The sequence below is a fragment of the Thunnus maccoyii genome, chromosome 3 (assembly GCF_910596095.1).
Source record: "Thunnus maccoyii chromosome 3, fThuMac1.1, whole genome shotgun sequence".
Lineage (NCBI taxonomy): Eukaryota > Metazoa > Chordata > Actinopteri > Scombriformes > Scombridae > Thunnus > Thunnus maccoyii.
The window spans coordinates 30632801-30648706 of NC_056535.1; the positions used below are offsets into that span (position 1 = coordinate 30632801).

A 15906-nucleotide genomic window follows, 5' to 3' on the forward strand; every position below is an offset into this window, starting at 1 on the left:
ATCAGAGGTAGCCAAGAGCCACCACAGTGGCGTTGTGCCCTGCTGCCAGCTATTCAAGACATAAAACACTGATGCTGTCAGGCGGTGGCTGTGACGGCAACTCCTCTCTGTCTGAAAACACCTTTAGTCACACACAAGATGTTAGTGTAGTGATTCCCAATCTGTAGGTCTTGACCCACCCAAGGGATCATGAATAAATCTGAGGGGTTGCAAGATGATTAGCAAGATAGGAGAGCAGAAAAAAAAAAACAATCTGCTCAACAAAATTATAGTTTCTTTTTCATACATTGCTCTAATCCTAGTATTTTTTCTTGCCAAATAGCAGAATAATGTAACAGCTTCAGGCATTTTTAAAAATTATTCAAAAGGAGAGGGAGAAAAAATTGTCTTCAGTTAAACAGGTCACAATCCATAAAATATGCAGCAGTGACAAGAGGTTGTAAATAGACATTGCACCTAAGGGGTCACAAGTCAAGAAGCTTATCCACAGCTCCCTCTATTTTTCTTTTTCTCAGCCCAGACAGACAAGAAACATGAGAAAACATGCAGTGTTTTTTCTCTTACATCATAATTCAGTGATAAATCACAGCCCAGAAAAGGAGCTCTCTTTCTGCGTGTGAAGATTGTTTTCAGTCAAGGGTCACGTGGGTGACACCCGATCAGAGCTTTAAAGTGAGACATTTTATTTAAGAACATTGAAATTCAGATGTCTCTTTTCACTTTCTATGCCTCCAGATGAATTCAGTTTCAATCAGTCTTTTAAAGTAAGCTGTTTTATTAAGAGACTCTCTCTCTGTCACTCCTCTAGCTCTTTCCCCTTGCCCCAAAAGGAGAACAGCTTCAGACAAGCAGCTCTCTCTCTTTCTTCTGTGCTTTACCATCAGACTCCTCACTGAAGAAAATCAAATAACTTGTGTCTTCTCTGTATGTCTCATCCATGCTCACTCCCTCTTTTCACTGCAGCACTGAGGGAAGAGAAAAAAAATAATTTAATATGAGCATGAAGGAACAGAATATAGTTTCAAGTTCAAGAGACTTCAAACATGAAAACCTCCCTCTCTGTTTTTTTTTTAGTGCTGGTGACATCTTATCGACTTGAATGATAAACTGACAATATCACAAAAGCCAATCACCATCGACCTCACATGATTAAAATACATGCTGTTGTTTTACAAGCTAGAATATTATCATTATGTCCCAACACTACATGCACAACCCAAAATTCTGATTGCCAAATGAATCTTGACATTAATCCAGTTACATGATTCACAGAGCCAGATTTGACAGTTCTCAAGAACTTAAGAGAAAACACTGTTAATTTGAGATAAGGAGATTTAAAATATATTTGCTATCATGCTACTTTAGGCTTCTGTATATGCTCAGTAAGTATTAATATACTTTCACACCATGAAATTTATTTGTACATACTCATGAAATAGGTGCTACAAGCTTGTTAGCATAGTGACTTTGCAGGGCTATGCAGTAGTAAATAGACGAGGAGAGAAACTGTTGGCGTTGCTTCTCATTTTGCAGAGCAAGGTTATAACTACAGCTATTGTAATATGATAGCTTCCTCCATTTTTGGACTCTCCAGCCCTCCATTAACTGGAAGCTCATCACTGTCGAGACCGATTGCGAAGGGTCAAGATGAAAAAGACATTTACATTCAAAGTTCTGTCAAACTCTACTTAATAGTAATTTACTTCTCCTCTGTGAGTGAATCCATTGAGTTCATTTAAATGAGCTGATTTTTGGTTTGAAATTTTGCTGTTATGAATACTGATTTGACTGGGCCCTTTGCCATTCAAGTGATAGTGCATCATTGCTAACAGCTGACCTCAGCTGACAGTGAATGTAGTGAGAAAGTGTTGACTAGCTATCAACTTTGATAGTTTCAACAGTCAGTCAACTGAACGTTCGAGTGTATTTTTTTAATATACTAGTCTGCTGTGAGATTGGCCAGAATGTGAAAAGACATCACAGACATCACAGCACACTTATTAGCGATTAAGACCATGATGACTTGTTAAAAAAATGTATTGACTTAGTATTTCATGAGAGAAGTTCATGCTGTTTGAATTGGAGTCTATTGGAGCCAGGGATTTTTTGGAGCTAGGGTATCAGATCAGTGATTCTGTAATGTTTGGACCAAAAATATATTTTGTTATCTAATTTTGAAGACTTTTTGCTTTCTGTGTATTTTCTCCTTGAAAGGGTGACCGGTGAGATTGTACTGTAATAGAAACTTGACTGAGTTAGGTTCTGGTTAGACCAAAACAGAGCACAGCAAAAGTAATTTGCAGATCCTTGCAAAGTCTGCGGTGATGGTGGAGTCTCGGATACGCAGTGACTACGGGGCTCTCGGTTGCAGATCCATTTCGGAGTAGTCGATTTTTTGTTCCCTGAGAGATCAGCACTGTCAAGATGCTTTGCAATTGATGAACAGCTCAAAATGTCAAAGCTCTCCAAGATTGAACTCTGATTTTGGTCTGAAATGTAGCTGTTAAAAATGCTGCTGTGCATCATGGGTAACGGCTGACCCCAGCTGACAGTAAATGCAGCTTGAAAATATTAGCTGAACACTTTGTTACATTCTGCCCTCATCAGTCTAATTACAACTGTCTGCTTTTATTTGCTACTTGAACCTAACTGTGTAAACCACTGGGGATTTATGTCTTCTATTCATCTGTTTTTCTTCTTCTCTGTCTGATCAGAGGGTTTGTTTCTTTCTCTGTGTGTGTGTGTGTGTGTGTGTGTGTGTGTGTTTGTTTCTCTCACTCGCCACTGTTTTTCCAGCTCCTCTTTCATCCCTTGAAGGAGAAAACTAAGAAACAAGCAGCACAACAAAATTAACAACCTTGCTCTTCCTCTTTTCATGTACTTCAACACTCTGTCTGCTCTGAACTGTTTTCATAGATTACTGTGTGTGTGTGTTTGTGTGTGTGTGTGTACAAGATCGCCCTTTGGCTTTAAAAGAATGTCAAGAGTTTGAAATTTCACTGATGTCAAGGAAACAAACAACTTGAACCTCTGAGTTCGTAAAGTCTCGCCTGCAACTTTACAGCCGCTGTGCAGAGGAAACAACAGTAATAGTACAAGAAATGATGATGTTTACTGTGCATGCCCAGTAAACATCTGATTTCTGTTGGAAGGAATCAGTGAGATGCTGTGGTGTGTCAACGATATTTACAATAGTTTCCTCTAATAAACTGGTCTATGGATTTATTTAATTCCTTCTGTCCGATGCTCACTTTGTGTTCTTTGTATGTTCAAGGTATTACCACAAGATATGTCATATTCAGTGCTAGTTAGTGGATCCCTTTTATTGCAAGCTGTTAGATGAAGAGTTGCAGGCGTCAGCCTCTTTGTGAACAAGCAAAACCTCCAACCCCCCCTTCAACACCCTCCTCCCCCCAACAACAACCGCTAAAGCACTCAGTTTTGCTAACAAAACATAAATACAGCATAAAATCCCCCGGAGTAACACTGCCTCCTTTGAGGCTTCCCTTTAAAAATCTCACTGGGTTAATTGATTACATAACTAACATTACTAACTTCACTGATCTGCAGTTAAATCTATTTTACACATAAAAGATGTTACTTTAAGTCACGTGACAATTGCATCATTTGGATGAGCACTGAATTGAACAGCTGATTGGACAGCGCCTGTTTGATTGGAGGTGCAAGTTAACTACTCTATGGAAAGTGTTGGTGATCCACTAAACTAAACAATGACGATGGACTTAAAAAAGTAAGCAAACCAATGACTGTGTGTGTGTGTGTGTGTGTGTGTGTGTGTGTGTGTGTGTGTGTGTGTGTGTGCTGCACTTGTACTCCTTCAGACACAGAATAAACTATATTTGGCTCAATTATTGTATTGGAGGAAAACACACACACACACACACACACACACACACACACACACACATATATATACATATATATTTGATTTCTAGATAGACTCAATTAACAGCAGCACATGTTACTGTGTAGAGGTGGGTCTCAGAAGCTAAATACTAATCTGAATTGCCACTTACTGAAAAAATCTGACTTGTTTGGTGAATACATTTTTGGGCAGAATGTAACATTAAGAGCTCCTCCGTCTCTGTCTGTGCGCTTTTTAGCCAAGTGCCAAATTACGCACGGAGCTCCCAGCCGCCGCTGCTCCTCGGTCTACCCGGCCTCCCCCCCCCTCCCTGCAGCGCTCAGTGGTTCGCTCCACTTAGCTGCTGTTCATCACCGCCCCGCTGGCCGGCGCACAGTCAGAGCTTCTGCACAGTAACCGCGCGCGCACACCGAGTCTCAGCCGCCTGCCCGCCAGCTCCGCTCTGCTCTTCTCCTCTCGCTTCAGCCTCTGAACGTTTTTGCCTTCTCCGTTGGTAGGTCAGTTCTCTCTTCCTCTTTTCTTCTTTCTTTTCCCCTCCTTTCTTTCTTGCTGGTTTGGTTCCTATCTTTTTATTTTCATTTTTTTTGCAGTGAATTTCAGCGGCTGGCTGGATTTCTCTGCCTCTCTGTTGTCCTGCGAGTCTTTACCGGAGCTTTTATCCGCTGCTTTACCTGCTCGACCAAAAACCTCTATCAATGTATTGATGTTGGAGGGAAACTCATCTTCTGGCTTTTCTTGTGTTTGTTTCCAGTGTCTTTTTATTTATTTTTCGTGATGTTTTCTCGCTTCTTTCTCTTTCATGTTGAAACATGTCTTTCCTCTCTATGATCTTCTTTTGATTTTCGTGTATTTTATTCTTCGGTTTCTTTTATCTCAGTCCTGCAGATTCGTTTTTTTTCTTCTTCTTTTTATAAAAACCAAAGGGGATTGAAATTTCTCTTAAACTTGAATGTTGCGCATGCAGCATGACAGAACGCAGCGAGGATGATGATGATGATGGTGATGATGATGATGATGATGGGCAGGTGTTGCACGGACAGCTAATCTTCTTCCAAGGAACTGTTTCTGTTGGGACTAAATGGTAATCTCAGTAGTGAAAGTAGTGAATATGTCGGTCAGTGTGGGTTTATGAATGTGTGTTAACAGCTCCACACACACACACACACACACACACACACACACACACACACACACACACACCAGTGGCATAGGCAGAAATTGTATAGGCTAATACAAAAGTGGGTGGGCCATCTTTTCCCCGTAAAACTGACTTATGAAAAGTTAGAATAAGAAAAAACAACAAACAGACAAACTGAAAAACAAGTAACCAGTATAACCAGTAAACAGATTAAACAAAAAGCCGTTTTTAATAGCCTATCCAGCCTAAAATACAATATATTTGCACTGGCAAGACTGGCTGTGCACCGACTCTACAGAACACAACACTGTTAATTAACCATTTTATTGCATAAAGTGGCAACTAAACAAAAACCCGGAGAGCAGTGGTGTTACCTTAGACAGAATTTGCACATGTATTATATCCCGCGTGCATTCATTATAGCCTACAGCCATTGTTGCTTCAGTACTGGTCAGTTCATGAAAAACCAAATCTGCAGATTGTACAGAAAACTGCATCCTTACACTCTATTCTATCAAGAAAACTGTCCACACCACTTCTTGACTGTGCAGGGAAATACGTACAAATTTAGCTGTGCATGTGGTTCATAAATGGCACATGAATTGGCGGGTGAACCCATAGCATGATTTCAGTTGGGGGTGTGGGCGTGCTAACTATTAAACACCCTCCTCCCAAAAAAATGTTTGAGTTTATTACTTGCAGCGATCCGACCGCAGCAGAAATGATAAGTGTCTCCCTGCTGAGAGACGCTGCTGTGCGTAGACGCGCACGGCAGCGTAACTTCATTGATTATTTAAATCTCTTGCCACGCTGACAGGATCAGTCAGGATCTAACGTTAATTAATGTTCTGTGTCCTTCTACACATCCAGAAGGTCACACACACACACACGCACAGTCCAGGTTCACACTGTGAGATTGTTTGGAGTAAAGCAGCCGTCCTCCTGATAAATCCTGTGCTCCATCAGAGCTGTCTAAAAAATTTATTTCAGAAGCTAAAAGTTTAATTCGGTTTCCTCTGGAGACTTTCTACTGTCATGTCAAGTTGATAACTACAGTTTTTAGTAGTCAGGCTGCTGGAGACATTTCTAACCCGCATGTGTCAACCTTGTCCGTGAGCCACGTGTCTCACGCCCGCTTCTTTTCTCCACTCCACTATCTTTAAGCACGGGGTCTATTTTTGCCAGACCGACTGCACACGACAGAAAGAGAAAAATGATTGCGGCAACACATATGGGCCTATAGGTTGGCAGCCACCTGGAGGCTGCTGCACCCCCAGCACCCCTACTTTCCACAGCTGTTGGGTGAACCCACATCAAGCTGACCGGGAGAAAGCATTATACCGCCAGGGAGCGAGCGGCCGGGTTGCAAGCTGATGGACAAAATGTTATGTTACAAAATGTATTTTGATCAAATTTGGCTGGGCGGACCAGTGCTGCCCAGGCCCATTACTGGCTACGCACCTGACACACACACACTTCAGCAGCCTGTTTTTACTGTCGGTCCTCATGAAGCAGACCAGGAGGAGTTGACAGGTCAGGTTTGTTACTCTGTCATACTCTGTCTTGTCATGCATATCTGATCTGTAATATCAACAGACTGGTTGTTGATCCTTCTTTTTGCACATCAAAGCCTCTGCACTGCATGATGAGAATATTTTTATGACTTGTTGTGCTCTTGTAAACCTTCAATCTGAAACTGGCTGTTTCAAGATTTGTTTTGGCATATGAGACTTGTAGACAAGAACTGAAACAGATGGAAAATGGGATGTATTTAATCATACTCATTTATCACTCATTTGTAAAGACAACATTTTAAAAAGTAGTAGGCATATTCAGGAATAAGAGTATTTGAAGGAATGCTTTAAATTGTGTCATTTCTTGTCAGAGTTTTAGCTGACTGAAGACTCTGCTCCAGTGGTGCATTAAAGTACATCACATAGTATGGGAAAATGGCCTCCTTAAATCACAGTTACACAGTGTTTTACAGCTGATTGTTAAATGTGACACTTAGTGGATCCTTTAAACAGTTAAAATGATAGAAATCTATTATAGTTGAAAATACGAGACAAACTGAACAATAGAAAACATAAGAAATAATTGAGTGAAATGTTTGACACCTCTGGGAGGGAAATCCACCTCCTCCACACGAAAAAAAACATCTGAATTTAAAGACACAGACTCACTTTCATGACTGACCAACATGTTTACCATTATCCCTGGATAAATTACAATTACACTCCTAAAAAGTCTCCACACATGAGAAATGAAGGTTTATATGAGTGATGTTGTCAAAGGTAAAGGCAGCTGTTGAAGGGGAATGTGGAGGGGGAATGAAGTAGGAAAAAAAAGGCACATGCATGAAAACAGTCCCATTGTGGCATTGTGGCGCTTCTCTGGCTCACACAGTACCGTAGTAACATGTTTGTGTGTGTAAGTGTTTAATGTGCACAGTGTGAAATGCATTTATACAGTGTGGAGTTGGTGTTGTGCAGTAAGACGCAGCCACAGGCAGGACTGTGAGACTCAGGGGAGGAAAAGAGTCTGCAGGATATCATCAGTGCGGCTACAGGCTGCTGCTGCTGTGGCTTCTTGGTTACTCTGTGAAGGTGTTTCATCTTTATTATTCTCAAACAGCATGTATGTAGGCTTATGATTCTTTCATCTATCCATCTGCCTGTTGTTGATGAGAAGTATGTGCTAATGTGTAGAAGTAGATTTTGTTAGTTGTAAATCACGTTTCAATTACAGATGTTTCCAAAAAACAGTTTTTCGGCAAAACACTAATAATTGAATCTTTTGAATCGTCCAAACTTCTGTCACACAGATCAGATACTGCCAAAAGCTCCACAAATTCATATTTTTAAATTATACTACTGCATACCCTGACCGATGTTTTCAATAACTGTGGGTGACTATACCTCTACTCAGGTTGAAGATGGGTGGAGCTACGCTGAAAGTTATTGTGCAGCCAGACAGGAATTTGCCCCTTCAATTCATGAACAGGGCAAGATGTACTTGCTTCCAACTAGGCCTGTCACCATAATTACTTTTGTTGGATGATATATTGTCCCAGAAATAATTGCGATTTTATGCCATAGTTGCACAATAAAGTTAAATAAAGTACTGTTGATGTACTTGCTGTGAACTTGAAGCTTCCAGCCAAGAGACGGTTGGACAATAACAGTTAGCAGTTATCGGAAAGTCAAACTGTTAGCAGTCGCTTACTGGTGAGCGGTGCCATTAAACGTGAGGATTTATTCACTGTGAGTAGGAAACCGGCGTCTTCCGGCCATTGTTTGAACAAACTTAAAGCTCTCCGGTTCATGCGCCAATGCTTACAGGCTAACCGGCTATCTCCCAGGCTAACTGTTAGCTGCTAGCTGTTATTGTTATGTTAAATACTGATTCAGGAATCAGCGTGGCAATTAAAAACTGTTACTGTTTATTCTGGCATCACGTTGGCTAAAATGATGGTGACATTCTTATGTAAACAAACATGCATGCAAACACAACAGGCAATATCAAGGTCAGCAAAAATGATCGAGGTCATGTCCATATATGGTACGATAAGTCGGTGACGTAATTATCGTGACAGGCCTACTTCTGATTGCAAATGTACCGGATGGGAGACTTCAGTCAGATTTATGTTTGGACATGCAACGTTGCAAAGCCTTCCAATGTACAGCCAGTTGGAGTGACTGGGTGGGACTGGCCTCTCATTCAGTAAATATTAATTGTTTCCATCCTTGTTTATAGAGGTGTGAAGTGGAGGGGGCCGCTTTCCCCATTCTGTATTCCCATTTCTAATATTTCTTTAAACAGAGTATAACCTCAGGACTCTCCCAGATACTGTAACAATCCTGTAGTTTTATATTATGACCACCAGTATCAATAATTTCAACTTCGTCTTTAAAAAACACGTTTTGTCCATGATTTTGGTGGGCAGCTAGGAATACTACAATACCCATGAGCCTCGGCCGTTGCTATGGAGAAGAAACCATGGGCACAAATCAGAGATCATCAGCAAATCATCAGAGTGTAATGAATTTAAAACATTTTATCACTTAAGTTGTAAGCAATAGCCGTAGTTACTAAATTCACTCAAAAGTGACCCAATTCATATAAACCGAATCTTCTCTGTAGATTGTAAAATCAGTTTCCTCATCATCGTAATCTTTAGCCTCTGCACGCCGTTAGCGGTGCATGTTACCGAACTTTAAGCTTGGTGATTGGCTGTTTGTTGCTGAATTGCACAATGGGAGTCATAGTAAACTTATTTCTTGAAAATTTTATGTGCACAGTCTAGTACCTTTGACTTTCTACTAAAGAATCAGATATTTTCAAACACAGTGGTTCATCTTTTGTATCGATGATTTAACTGGGAGAGTTTCAGTTGGATGTCGATGTGAAACGCGTTATTACAATAACTCTGATATGACATGAAAGTGACATGAGAAGAGGTTTAATCAGGCAAAATACCCTGCGTCAGACTCACATGCTGACACCCACACCTTGTCCATTTCCATTGAAATTAATGAGTGGGCAGCTTTTTTCCCACACGTTACCGATGTCTCTCTGAATGGCTTTAGCGGATGAAAAATCGTCTCAACCCATGGAGGTGCATGTAAAATCATTTGAAAGCAAGAACATTGGAGATGAAAGGTTTCACCTGACAACAGTGATAATATAACACTGGACTGTATATCACAGAACAAGCACGGCTGAGTGACAACGATAAAAAATGTTAGAGTTAAGAGTTACAGCCCTGCACTCGCTCTTCACACAGTGTGTACATCATCCTACTACTGTGTGTGCTCAGGCTGCTGTATTGATAGAAAAGAGAAAAATGAAAACAGGGATGAATAAATAATGACTCAGATTTAAACTTGGTCATGTTAATTATTTAGCGTCTCCGCGCTGATAATGAATAGATGTTGCTGCACTTTGACGTCATGTGTAGAAACTCATTAGTTTGTGCTCTGCAGCATTGTGTGTGATTTCGTTTGGCTGAGCACACTGAGTGCAAAAAAGAGGTGGATAAACATGTAGACTCTAACTTGCAGAATTGATTTTTTATATAGATTTTTGTTGCATAATTATTACTTTCTACAAAGAGTGAATGTTTGTTGCAGCATTCGAGCAAAGCAGGACGCTGTAAGAGTTGCTGGTTGTTCAGCAGCTTCAACGTCTCTACAGCATTCCAGAGGATGGAAATTTACATCAGGAATGGCTGAAATTCATTTATGAAGACAATATTCCTTCCGTCAAGTTTTTGTGTGTATGCTCCACATATTTTACAGTTGACTGTCTGCTTAATGAGACTCAGTACGCTGAAGGATTTTCAACTTTTTCATGTTCAGTGTTTGGATGAAGTTTTAAAACAAGCACACTCGTAAACATTGTTTCTTCCTGTTACTCATCTACATTAAAGGAATATATCTGTGCTAAAGCTAAGCTAGTGACCTCCGGCTATGTTTGATAAAATGACTTTTACTTGAGGAAACTTAGACACTTAGATCTTACCGTTCTGAAACATCCTTTTGAAATCTCAACTGTGCAGCAGCAGCTTCTTCCCCTTCATTCATGATCAGACTCTGATTCATAGGCCGTTATATACACTGTCTTACGTCCCCAGCTGCAGCCATTACTTCAGGTGAAGACGTGATGTAAGGGAACTTGCATTATTCATTAGGTAGTATCCCAGTTGGCTGCGGCGGGGGACACACCCCCAGCAAATCAGTGTAGATTTTCATTAATAATGCCGATTTTATGTAAATAGCTTCTGAAACAGACTGCTGGAGGACAGGGGGGGAATCTGGGCTGTGAGGAAAGACGAATTTAGAGAAAACTAAACAACTTATGAATAAAATGTCACAGATATGTTTAACAAAGACTCAGTATTTATAAAAATGAATCAAAAAAGGCCATAATATCAGATCTTTAATGTCACTGTTGCCTCTCTCCTACCGCTGTCTGCACTTTATTCTTGCACACTGCATGCATACTTCCTATTTTAGTTTCTATTATATTCTTTATTTCATTCTACATTTTATTACATTTTTTAGTTTTATTCTATGTATATTTATTCCCACTCTCTCAACTGCTGTAACACCTGAATTTCCCTCATGGGGATCAGTAAACTGTTATCACTTTCCAGAACTTAAAACTCGCCATTGCCAACTTAGTCCACTGGGTTTTTCTTAAATGCAGGGCTATGTTCTATCTGAAGAGCAGATCATTGCAGGACACCCGCAGCAGCAAATGGCATTGACAGTATCAGGAGAATTATAGTAAAAAACTGTCAGGTTAAAAGAACCGTATACCTATAAAAATATGATTGGATGTCACTATCTACTCGTAGTCAAGCAGCTGATGCAACGGCGTTCAGCTCTGCCTGAAGGCGATTTGTTCTATTTGAAACTTGAAACCTTGTGAAGAAAAAAAATCTCTTTTACAACACCTTGAACAGACCGAACATAACACAGTAAAACATTCATTCATTCATGGATTCAAAGAATTGCATGCTTGAAGTTTCTGAAGGCCAATTTGTTTTTTTTCTGAATCTTGATTTCATCATGGCCAAGTGTCCTAATTGGTCTTTTTTCCCCCTCAATGAGTCCATGAGTCTTTATCCATCAACTTTCTTTTTCATTGCTTTTTGAGTTGTTTTTTTTTTTTAGATATAAATCTATAATAGAGCAAACAAGTATGTGTTAGATCTTTCAAGTAGATTGGACCAGCTCTGTTCCATTAAACTCCATGAACACCTTTAAAAACATGAAGCTATTACCAAGCTTCTGTATGTATGTGCACTCTGTTATCACAAAGACCTTGCGCATAATAAGAAACGAAGCAATTTACTTTGAGTTATTATTAATACATGCAAAGAAGAAAAAAATCACAGCCGTTTCAAAACAAATCTAATATTACAGTGTTTTACTCAGATGATCTGTGTTACTGTTTTCACCTCAATTCATTAAGCTTTGGGGGGCTCTGACAGCTGGAAAATTGCCCCCATAGCTTGAAAAATGTATATATAACAGAAACTCATTATCTGGCCTCGCTGCCAGATATCCATAAAAAATAAATAAATTGATAAAAATAAAAAAAAAATCTTGTGCAGTTATACCACAATTGCCCATATGTCATGATCTAAATATCCAAATAGGAGCCGTTTTTTAAAATTTCCTGAATTAGTCCGGGGAAGGCAATCAGCATGTCAACCAAAATTATGCAAAGTGCTCTGCAGGAGAAACCGAATATCAACTAGAAATAATTAAAAGACTGCAAGAAATATTAGATCTGTGGGTCCGGAGTCAGTTTGAGGTAATTGTTTCAAAGATATTACAACCACAAATAATTTAAAAGCTATTACAAATACATGAAACACAGTCCACAGCACAGACTATATGACTGACATGCTTAATCTCTGTTTTGCTGATTTTCCCACAGGCATTTCAGCCGCTCGCAGCAATTTGAGCGCACGGTGGAGAATACAAAGACCGAACTCATCAATTTTTCTGATTGTAAAGACAGTCGGTTGGTTTCAATGAGGCCTGAGCAATTTATATTAATGCAGAGGGAGTTTGTGTCCGAAATGAGAGATGTAATTTGGAAGAAAAAAAAAGAGTATTTCTAGAAAGTGCCGCACATAATCAAGATGAATGAAAGGCCTGTTTAAAGCAGCAGCCGCAAATGGCAGGTAGATAGATTGTGATAACTGGAACACAGGAACGCTATTTAACATGGCATCTATAAAATGACAGAGTAAAAGAGAAAAACATTGTGAACAAGAAAGTGGAGACATCTACTTAATGTAACTTAATATATCTTTCTTTTAACACTGTCACAGTCAACTATCATCTAGCATAACCGCAAAAGCACAGGTCCGTAAAGGCTAAATTGTTCCCAACGTACCTGAATACATACTGAAAAATGCGTTTCCTAGAGGGACATTAAACATACAAGGTAGACAAAATAGGAAAAAAACAGATCTCCTTCCTGATTACAACCGTGATACAGACCATACCATCAGTTGACCTTTGAATAATCTCCCTTACCGTGAGCCAGTTAGATGATTTCTCTATATTTTCCACATTTGATTCATAACTGCGGCAAAAAGACTTCCAGCCGTTTTTTTGCAAACACATGAGTTCAAAGGTGCAAAAAATATATTTTTATTTTGTTACTTTTGGTGTATTTTTATGTCTTTAAATAGATAACTGGAGTAGAGAGCTGACAGGAAATGTTAGGGGAGAGAATTGGGGAATGGTTTCCTGCCATGGCCGGAAGCAAACCAGGAGCAGTTCATGGTCAGGGCCTTTACCCCTAGGCCACCATGAGAGGGGTCCTGGCTCCAAACCTGCATTGACAGATGCTTTTTCCCTTGTTCATCTCAGAGACACGATCTTGATTTTAATAAAGACTATGCGATATTTTTTTAAATAAAAAGGTACACAGGAGTTTAAAAGGTTAAGATTGTGTATGAACTCATGACTCTATTATTTAAAATAACTGTATTGGTGTTGCAAGGATTCTCTCTGAATTGACAACACAAAGAGATAAGGGCTTCATATCTTCCAGAGAATAACCTCCAGCAGTCTAACACACACACACACACACACACACACTTACACACACACACACACACTGCAGTAGGCTTACTAGTCTACCACACTCACGACACCAACCACAATTTCACTCATCCAAGGAAATCAACCATGATCAACTAACACACACACACAAGCCAGCAGCCAGCTGAGCATCACTTGAGAGCAGATGGAGGTTAACGGTGATACACACACGCACACATATGCTCAGCTTCTGCTTGCCCAGAGAGACTCACACCTACACTGAGACCAGACACACACACACACACACACACACACACACACTGGTGCAGATAATGGAGGTGTGACACGCGAACATCCTTCTTGTTCCTGTGAGTTCACAGCAGTGACTGGTTTACTGGTTGACAGATCGTTAAAATTTGCTGATATGGATACAGTCTTTTATTACATTATACTATATGTGACTGTCAACAAAAAACAGTGGTTCATGCTCTCCACAACGACACATAGAGGTGTGTGTTTTATGATCTGATGCCCCTACTGGCAATTACCGGCAGGACGTCATAGTCTGTGCTTTCCAAAACTGTTAAAAATCACCACTAAATACTGCTAATATTTTATGATGTGACTATGCTATGGTTGAGATTTAGTTAAGAAAAATTTTGCACATTTTTCACTCTCAGTGTTTAGATTTTTTTTACATTTGCTTCAGTTTTACGTGAAACTTGCCCAGGATGAAGAAATGTTTAATTGTTACGTTACTGTTTCATGATAAGGCAGTTAGGAGCAGTGACTGTATGTATGTGTGAATCTCTCCTGTGGTGTATTTAAAGATGCTCCAACACCAGATGTTTCACTGTCAGCTGCCTGACAAAAAAAAAAAAAAAAATGTTATGATGCCAAAAACATTCACAGCTTCTTCTTCTTCAGTAACGTTGTTTTCATTTTGTTTGCTTGTTTGTGTCTTCTGCGTTTGATTCCCTGACAACAGAGCTCATGAATATGCTCTTCTGCTACCGTTTGACTGACTGCTGATATATTTGGCCGGCTGGTTGTTTACTGACGAGTCGACTGACTGACTGACTTGTTCGCCGTCTTTGTCAGCATCTTTCTCTCTCCCGACTCGCCTTTCTATTCTCGATCTCTCTCTCTGGCTTTGCCAAAAAAAATTCAACTAAACTCTCATTAATGCAAATTGCCTTTGCTCTCTCTCTCTCTCTCTCTCTCTCTCCTTGCTCCAACGTTCACAAGCCTTCCTCTGTGCATGTGTGCGTGTGTGTGTGTAGTCAGGAGTCAAGAAGAGTCCTGACATTTTAGAAACTAAGCCACCTCCCTGATTCAGCAGAAACACAGAAACAGATGGAAACCTCTCCTCCTCCTCCTCATCCTCTTCTTCTTCATCTGCTTTCTCTCTCTTGATTTTCCTCTCCTTCTCTTTCTCCCTGTACTTCTCTCTGTCTGCACCGTCTTATTTGTAATTCATTTCGGTTAATGTTGCTGTCAGTTCACCTTAATTTCCTCGGTTTTGTTAGTGTGACAGACTCATTCAGCTGCAGAGCATCTGAGACAGAAGCGTTCAGATGACAGCGGCCGACTGCAATACAGCAACAAGTAAACCCTTATAACTCTAAAAGCTTTTTCCACGTGCAACCCGTTAAAAGTGAAAACTCGTGCAGAATGATTGCCAGAAAAAGTGCATTTAATCAGTTTAGAGGGATGTGTTCAGGTATAGAGGATGTTGTGTACTGTACAGACTGTAAAGCACCTTGAGGAAAATTTGTGATTTGTGATATTGAGCTAATATACTGTTAATAAAAACTGACTTGAGCTGACAATAAAGTGTGTGAAGAGGTTTCAGTAGTGTCCAATAGGGGTGGGTGATATGGCCCTAAAATAATAATATAATAATATATATAATGTAATAATAAAAATAGCGTAACTATTATTATCATGAACAATACAATATGGCACACCTCTAGTGTCCAAAATTAGTAATGTAAGTACAGTCTGCAATGTGATTTTCACTTCAATGTGAAAAACATATATTAAGTAAAAACCATGTTCAGTTTTCATGTTTTTTTGTCAGGATTCATTCATGACAGTCAGAGACTCTTGTGTTAACAAATCAAAAAGGCAGATAAATCTCTTTGAGCGAGCTCTCAGAGAATCCAAGCAGCGGCAAAGATCCTGCTGGGACATCTACCCCCCCCCCCCCCCCCCCCCCCCCTAAACACATACATTAAATCTTAGTAAAGTCAACAATATAAAAAGCCTAGCAGGTTGGGGTCTGGAGAGAGTTGCAGCCATGGATG

At 39.9% G+C, this 15906-nt stretch overlaps 1 protein-coding gene across 3 annotated transcripts in view; it reads left to right on the top strand.

Annotated features, from left to right (window-relative positions):
- The first annotated feature begins 4274 nt into the window (after nucleotides 1-4274).
- Nucleotides 4275-15906, top strand: part of raly (RALY heterogeneous nuclear ribonucleoprotein) — a 127781-nt gene continuing 116149 nt past the window's right edge. For all 3 annotated transcript variants that reach the window (XM_042405975.1, XM_042405976.1, XM_042405977.1), the window contains exon 1: nucleotides 4275-4379. The gene's annotated coding sequence lies outside the window, so the exon portion shown is untranslated. The remainder of the gene's footprint in view (nucleotides 4380-15906) is intronic.